This window comes from Homarus americanus, unplaced genomic scaffold (assembly GCF_018991925.1).
Source record: "Homarus americanus isolate GMGI-L3 unplaced genomic scaffold, GMGI_Hamer_2.0 scaffold56241, whole genome shotgun sequence".
Lineage (NCBI taxonomy): Eukaryota > Metazoa > Arthropoda > Malacostraca > Decapoda > Nephropidae > Homarus > Homarus americanus.
In genome coordinates this window covers 6,032,630-6,042,313 of record NW_024740202.1, presented here as the reverse complement: position 1 = coordinate 6,042,313, position 9,684 = coordinate 6,032,630, and positions in this window count along the sequence as shown.

Here is a 9,684-nt window from a genome sequence, read left to right as displayed (position 1 = left end):
GTTAGTTTTAGCTCAATAGTTCGACACTGATTAATCACAGGTGGTTTGAATAGTGCATTAGCTTTTGTCCATTGATGCAGAAGAGGGACTATCATGTCATTTATGAGTTCTTTATCTGTATAGTTCCTTCTGTCCTTTGCATTTTTTTCTCGAAGGAGTAACCCTAATCTTAGCATGTCTCTCACTGTTGGAAGTTCTGATACAGGAAGCTCCTTCCCTTTACCAACTAGCAGGCTCAAGTGGGTTGACAACTGACTTCTTGCCTTCAATTTTGACATCTTCACACTATCTGACAAATAGAAAAATATTTCAATGTTTCATAATTCAATTGTTGTTTCAAAAAATATCAATTTGTTTATCAAAAATGCTGTAACAGAAATAACATAATAATTTCTTAGAACATAATGTTTTATACAATGATATAAGTAACTGCGACAATCAATATGCCCTACTTACAATAATTAAAATGTAGAATTCGTCTGGTAGAGTAGGTGCAAGTGCAATGAGAGCAAACCACCGTCTATGATATCTAGAAGGAGAGTGAGCCGGGCGCCTTATCCTCACGCTTGGTACAAGTCAAAACAAGAATTAAACTGTCCCACACGGAGAGCCTGTTCATGTTCATGTTCTGACATGCATATTGTACACAAGCTATAGAACCATAAAATACTCCATAATCCATATGCTTACATGAGATTAGTTAATATCAAGTGAATAATTCTAATCAAGTCTCATTAATTTGTTGAAATACTGATATTTGAAACTTTAAGGTATAATTGATGTAGGTGAGGGTTATTTCAATTAATTTTTGTTTGCTAATCTCAAGTTTAGACATAAAGAGGCACAATATTTTGACTACCAAATTTGATTTTAACATGTTGACAAAATTGACACACCCACCCCACACCATTATGCCCCCACAGCTAATGGTCCTCCATACATGGTCCCACACCTAATGGACCCCACAGTCATAATGTCCCCACACCCCTATGGTCCCCACACCTATAATGGTCCCCCCATAATGGTCACCACAGTCATAATGGTTCCCACACCCATAATGGTCCCCAGTAATGGTCCCCACACCCATAATGGTCCCCACACCCATAATGGTATCCACAATCATAATGGTCCCCACCCATAATGGTCCCCACACCTATAATGGTCCCCACACCCATAATGGTCCCTCACACCTATAATGATCCCCACACCTAAAATGGTCCCCACACCCATAATGGTTCCCACACCCATAATGGTTCCCACACCCATAATGGTCCCCACACCCATAATGGTCCTCACATCTATAATGATCCCCACAACTAAAATGGTCCCCACACCCATAATGGTTCCCACACCCATAATGGTTCCCAAACCCATAATGGTCCCCAAACCCATAATGGTCAAGACAACCATAAAGGTCCCCACACTAATAATGGTCCCCACACTTATTATGGTCCCCCACACCCATAATGGTCCCCACACCCATAATGGTCCCCACACCCATAATGGTCCACACAGTCATTATGGTCCCCACACCCATAATGGTCCCCACACCATAATGGTCCCCACAGTCATTATGGTCCCCCACACAGATAATGGTCTCCACACCCATAATGGTCCCCACACCATAATGGTTCCCCACCCATAATGGTTCCCCACACCCATAATGGTCCCTCACACCTATAATAGTCCCCACACCTAAAATGGTCCCCACACCCATAATGGTTCCCCAAACCCATAATGGTTCCCAAACCCATAATGGTCCCCACACACCATAATGGTCCAAGACAACCATAATGGATCCCCCACCATAATGGTCCCCACACCCATAAAGGTCCCCCATACTAATAATGGTCCCCACATTTATAATGGTCCCCAAATCCATAATGGTCCCCACACCATAATGGTCCCCACACCCATAATGGTCCCCCACAGTCATTATGGTCCCCACACCCATAATGATCCACACCCATAATGGTCCCCACAGTCATTATGGTCCCCATACAGATAATGGTCCCCACAGTCATAATGGTCCCATCCATAATGGTCCCCACACCCATAATGTTCCCCCACAGTCATTATGGTCCCCACACATAATGGTCTCCCACACCCATAATGGTCCCCACACCCATAATGGTCCCCACACCCATAATGGTCCCCACATCCATAATGGTCCCCCACCCATAATGGTCCCCACACCCATAATGGTCCCCACACCCATAATGGTCTCACACCCATAATGGTCCCCAAAGTCATAATGGTCCCCACACCCATAATGGTACCTACAGTCATTATGGTCCCCACACCCTAATGGTCCCCCAAAACCATAATTGTCCCCACACCCATAATAGGCCCACACCCATAATGGTCCCCAGTCACTAGTCCCCACCTACCGGCCCCAGACCCATAATGATCCCACACACACATGGGTCCTCACACCCTCAATGGTCCCCACACCATAATGGTCCCCCATAAATGGTCCCACCCATAATGGTCCCCACAGTCATAATGGTCCCCACACCCATAATAGTCCCCACAGCCATAATGGTACCCACAATCATAATGGTCACACCATAATGGTCCCCCAAAACATAATGGTCCCCATACCCATAATGGTCCCCACAGTCATAATGGTCCCCACAGTCATAATGGTCCCCCACACCCATAATGGTCCAAACACGCCATAATGGTCCCACACTCATAATGGTCCCCACACTCTTAATGGACGCCCACAGTCATAATGGTCCCCACAGTCATAATGGTCCCCCACACCCATAATGGTCCCACAGTCATGATGGTCCTCACAGCCATAATGGTCCCCCACACTCATAATGGTCCCCACACTCATAATGGTCCCCCACAGTCATAATGATCCCCACACCCATAATGGTCCCCACACTCATAATGGTCTCCACACCCATAATAGTCCCCACAGTCATAATGGTCCCCCACAGTCAAAATGACCCCACAGTCCATGATGATCCCCACAGTCATAATGGTCCCCACAGTCATAATGGTCCTCACACCCATAATGGTCCCCACACTCATAATGGTCTCCACACCCATAATAGTCCCCCACAGTCATAATGGTCCCCACATCATAATGGTCCCCATAGTCATAATGGTTCCCACCCATAATGGTTCCCCACACCTATAACGGTCCCACAGTCATAATGGTCCCCACACCCATAATAGTCCCCACAGCCATAATGGTATTTACAATCATAATGGTCCCCACACCCATAATGGTCCCCAAAACATAATGGTCCCCATACCCATAATGGTCCCCACAGTCATAATGGTCCCCACAGTCATATGGTCCCCCACACCCATAATGGTCCAAACACGCCATAATGGTCTCCACACTCATAATGGTTCCCCACACTCATAATGGACCCCACAGTCATAATGGTCCCCACAGTCATAATGGTCCCCACACCCATAATGGTCCCCACAGTCATGATGGTCCTCCACAGCCATAATGGTCCCCACACTCATAATGGTCCCCACACTCATAATGGTCCCCACAGTCATAAGAGTCCCCACACCCATAATGGTCCCCACACTCATAATGGTCTCCACCCATAATGGTCCCCACCTCATAATGGCCTCCACCCCCATAATAGTCCCCACAGTCATAATGGTCCCCACAGTCATAATGGACCCCCAGTCATGATAATCTCACAGTCATAATGGTCCCCCACAGTCATAATGGTCCTCACCCATAATGGTTACACTCCTATGGTCTCCACACCATAATAGTCCCCACAGTCATAATGGTCCCCACAGTCATAATGGTCCCCCATAGTCATAATGGTTCCCCACACCATAATGGTTCCCACATCTAACGGTCCCACAGTCATAATCGTCCCCACAGTCATAATGGTCCCCCACAGTCACTAATGATCCCCTCACCCATAATGGTCCCCACACTCATAATGGTCTCCCACTCTATGGACCCCCACAGTCATAATGGTCCCCATAGTCATAATGGTTCCCACCCATAATGGTTCCCACACCTATAACGGTCCCACAGTCATAATGGTCCCCACAGCCATAATAGGTCCCCACACTCATAATGGACCCCCACAGTCATAATGGTCCCCACAGTCGTAATGGTCACCACACTCATAATGATCCCCACACCCATAATGGTCCAAACACTCATAATGGACCCCCATAGTCATAATGGTATTCCCACACCATAATGGTCCCCAAACCTATAATGGTCCCCACACCCATAATGGTTCCCACACCTATAACGGTCCCACAGTCATAATGGTCCCCACAACCATAATGGTCCCCACACTCATAATGGACCCCCACAGTCATAGTGGTCCCCACAGTCATAATGGTCCTTGTAGGTTATTATCTAAGCTACTGCCGAGTAGCATCCTTGTATATAAGCTACTGTGCCAAGTAGCACCTATGTATCATTACGTGGCAACACTGCATGTTATGTGCAAGTACTTGAGGCTGCCCATATGGCAAGGCAGTCTCAGTCTGACTGTGTGAGCCTGCATGGCTGCTAGTCACCACTTGTAATTCTCTTATCCATAAATAAATGGACTTCAGTGTGTTTCCCCACATGCATTCTTCAGGAACACATGGAACCTTCAGTCTGCACAACCATAATGGTCCCCCACAGTAATAGTCCCCACACCTATAATGGTCCCACACCCAAATGGTCCCCACAGTCATAATGGTCCCCACAGTCATAATAGTCCCCCACAGTCATAATGGTCCCCACACCTATAATGATCCCCACACCCATAATGGTCCCACACCAAATGGTCCCCACAGTCATAATGGTCCCCACAGTCACAATGGTCCCCACAGTAATACGATCCCCACACCTATAATGGTCCCACACCCAAATGGTCCCCACAGTCATAATGTCCCCACAACCATAATGGTCCCACAGCAATAATGATCCCACACCTATAATGGTCCCACACCCAAATGGTCCCCACAGTCATAATGGTCCCCACTCACAATGGTCCCCACAATCATAATGATCCCCACACCTATAATGATCCCCACACCCATAATGGTCCCACACTCAAATGGTCCCCACAGTCATAATGGTCTCCCCACAGTCACAATGGTCCCCACAGTCATAATGGTCCCCACAGTCATAATAGTCCCCAGAGTCACAATGGTCCACACACCCAAAATGGTCCCCACAATCATAATGGTCCCCACACCTATAATGATCCCCACACCGATAATGGTCCCACACCCATAATGGTTCCACAGTCATAATGGTCCTAACAGTCATAATGGTCCCTACACCCATAGTCCCCACACCTTAATGATCCCCACACCCATAATGGTCCCACGCAAATCATGGTCCCCACAGTCATAATGGTGCCGCACCTATAATGGTCCCCACAAGTCATAATGGTCCCCACACCCACGGTCCCCCACAATAATGGTCCCACAACCATAATCGCCCCCACACCCATAATGGTCCCACACCCATAATGGTCCCACACCCATAATGGGCCCACACCCATAATTGTCCCCACACCCATAATGGTCCCACACCCATAATGGTACCCACAGTCATAATGGTCCCCACAGTCAAATAATGGTCCCAACACCCACGGTCCCACACCCTTAATGGTCCCCACACCCATAGCTGATCCCAGACCCATAATGGTCGCACACCCATAATGGTCCCCACAGTCCAAATGGACCGCCACACCCATAATGTCCCACATCCATAATGGCCCCACACCCAATAGTCCCTCACAGCCATAATGGTCCTACAATCATGTCCCCACACCCATAATGGTCCCCACAAACATAATGGTCCCCTACCCATTATGGTCCCCACAGTCATAATGTTCTCACAGTCATACAATGGTCCCCACAGTCATAATGGTCCCCACACCCGTATTGGTCCCCACACCCACAATGGTCCCACAGTCATGTCCCCACAGTCGGACGTCTCACACTCATAATGAACCCCAGAGTCATAATGGTCCCACACTCATAATGGCCCCACACCCATAATGTACCCACAGTCATAATAGTCCCCAGTCCTACTCTGGTCCCCACACTCAAATGATCCCCACACATATGGACCCCACAGTCACAGTCCCTACACCCACACCCCATAGTCATAATGGTCCCCACACCCATTGTCCCCACACTAAATGGTCCTCACAGTCATAGGTCCCACAGTCAATAGGTCCCTACAGTCATAATGGTCCCCACAGTCATAATGGTCCCCACCCATAATGGTCCCCACAGTCATAATGGCCCCACACTCATAATGCTCCCGCACTCATAATGGACCCTCACAGTCATAATAGTCCCCACAGTCATAATGGTCCCCACCCATAATGGTCCCCACAGTCATAATGGTCCCCACACCCATAATGGTCCCCACACCCATACGGACCCCCACAGTCATAATTGGTCCCCACACTCATAATGGTCCCCACAGTCACAATGGTCCCCACACTCATAATGGTCCTCACAGTCATAATGGTCCCCACATCCACAATGGTCCCCACACCCATAATGTTCCCCACAGTCATTATGGTCCCACACCCATAATGGTCCCCACACCCATAATGGTCCCACACCCATAATGGTTCCCAACCCATAATGGTCCCTACACCCACAATGGTCCTCACACCATAAATGATCCCACACCTAAAAATGGCCCCACACCCATACAATGGTCCCCAAACCCATAATGTTCCCAAAACCCATAATGGTCCCCACACCTAATGGTCAAGACAACCATAATGGATCCCCACACCCATAATGGTCCCCACACCCATGCTGTCCCCATACCAATAATGGTCCCCACATTTATAATGGTCCCCAAATCCATAATGGTCCCCACACCCATAATTGTCCCCACACCTATAATGGTCCTACACCCATAATGGTACCCACAGTCACAATGGTCCCCACAGTCATGCACACCCCACACCTACATGGTCCCCACACCCATAATGGTCCCACACCCTTAATGGTCCCTACAACCATAATGATCCAGCATCCATAATGGTCGCACACCCATAATGGTCCCCACGTCTAAATGGACCAAAGCCACACATAATGGTCCCACATCCATAATGGCCCAACACCCATAATAGTCCCCACAGTCATAATGGTCGCCACAATCATAAAGGTCCCCACACCCATAATGGTCCCTCACAAACATAATGGTCCCCATACCCACATAATGGTCCCCACAGTCATAATGTTCTCACAGTCATAATGGTCCCCACAGTCATAATGGTCCCCACACCCGTATTGGTCCACACTCATAATGGTCCCCCACAGTCATAATGGTCCCCACAGTCAATGGTCTCACACTCATAATGGTCCTCACACTCTAATGACCCCCAGAGTCATAATGGTCCCCACACTCATAGCCTCCCACACCCATAATGGACCCCCACAGTCATAATAGTCCTCACAGTCTACTGGTCCTCACACTCATAATGACCCCCCACCCAAATGGACCACAGTCATACGCCCCACACCCGGTTGGTCCCCACACCATAATGGTCCCCACACTCACATGGACCCCCACACTCATAATGATCCCACCCATAATGGACCCCACAGTCATAATGGTCCCCACACCCATTGGTCCCCACACTCAATGGTCCTCACAGTCATAATGGTCCCCACAGTCATAATGGTCCCCACAGTCAATGGTCCCCACAGTCATAATGGTCCCCCACCCATAATGGTCCCACAGTCATAATGGTCCCCAAACTCATAATGGTCCCCACACTCATAATGGACCCTCACAGTCATAATAGTCCCCACAGTCATAATGGTCCCCCACCCATAATGGTCCCCACAGTCATAATGGTCCCTACACTCATAATGGTCCCCGCACTCACTGACCCCACAGTCATAATGGTCCCACACACTCTACCTGTGGTCCCCACACCCATAATGATCCACACCAATGGTCCCCACACTCACAATGGACCCCACAGTCATAATGTCCCCACAGTCATAATGGTCCCCACACTCATAATGGTCCCCACACCCATAATGGTCTCACACCTCATAATGGTCCCCACACTCATAATGGACCCCACAGTCATAATGGTCCCACAGTCATAACGGTCCACACTCATAATGGTCCTCACACCTCAATGGTCCCAACACCCATAATGGTCCCCACAGTCATAATGGTCCCCACAGTCATAATGGTCCCCACACACTCATAATGGTCCTCACAGTCATAATGGTCCCCACAGTCATAATGGTCCCCACACTCATAATGGACCCCCACAGTCATAATGGTCCCCACAGTCATAATGGTCCCCACAGTCATAATGGTCCCCCCCATAATGGTCCCCACAGTCATAATGGTCCCCACACTCATAATGGTCCCCACACTCACAATGGACCCCACAGTCATAATGGCTCACAGTCATAATGGACCCCCTCAGTCATAATGGTCCCTACAACCATTGGTGGCTCCCCAACAGTCATAATGGTCCCTCACAGTTACAATGGCCCCACACCCATAATAGACCCCACAGTCATAATGGTCCCCACACCCCTCAATGGTCCCACACCCATAATGGTCCTGACACCCATAATGTCACAGTCATATGGTTCCACACCCATAATGGTCCCTACAGTCATAATGGTCCCCACACCCATAATGGTCCCCACACCCATAATGGTATCCACATCATAATGGTCCCCAGACCCATAATGGTCCCCACACCCATAATGGTCCCCACACCCATAATGGTCCTCACACCTAATGATCCCCACACCTAAAATGGTCCCCACACTCATAATGGTTCCCACACCCATAATGGTTCCAACCCAAAGTCCCCACACCCATAATGGTCCTCACACATCTATAATGATCCCCACAACCAAATGGTCCCCACACCCATAATGGTCCCCACACCCATAATGGTCAGACACAACCATAAAGGTCCCCACACAATATGGTCCCCACACTTATAATGGTCCCACACACCCATAATGGTCCCCACACCTATAATGGTCCCCACACCCACAATGCAGTCCACACAGTCATTATGGTCCCACACCCATAATGGTCCCCACACCCATAATGGTCCCCACAGTCATAATGTCCCCACACAGATAATGGTCCCCACAGTCATAATGGTCCCCACATCCATAATGGTCCCACACCCATAATGTTCCCCACAGTCATTATGGTCCCCACACCCATAATGGTCTCCACACCCAATGGTCCCCACACCCATAATGGTCCCCACACCCATACGGTCCCCACACCATACAATGGTCCCCACACCCACAATGGCCCCACACCCATAATGGTCCCTACACCCATACACAAGACAAACATAAAGGTCCCCACACAATAACGGTCCCCACACTAAATGGTCCCCACACCCATAATGGTTCCTTACAGGTGGCGCTGGTTTTATACGGCAGCCTATATAGTGTGTTTCGGTACGTATGGTTTTATAATGGTATGTTTCGGGCAGTTGTGCTCTTACATAGAGTATGGTTTCTATAAAGGTATGGTTTCTTTGGCATTTGGTATGGTTCTTTTGGTAATGGTATGTTTTGGCAGTTATAGTGGTTCATAATGGTATAGCTTTTATAGTTGTTATGGTTCTATAATTTATATGGTTTCATAATTTATATTGTTTTGCTACGGCATGGTTTTATACTTATGTC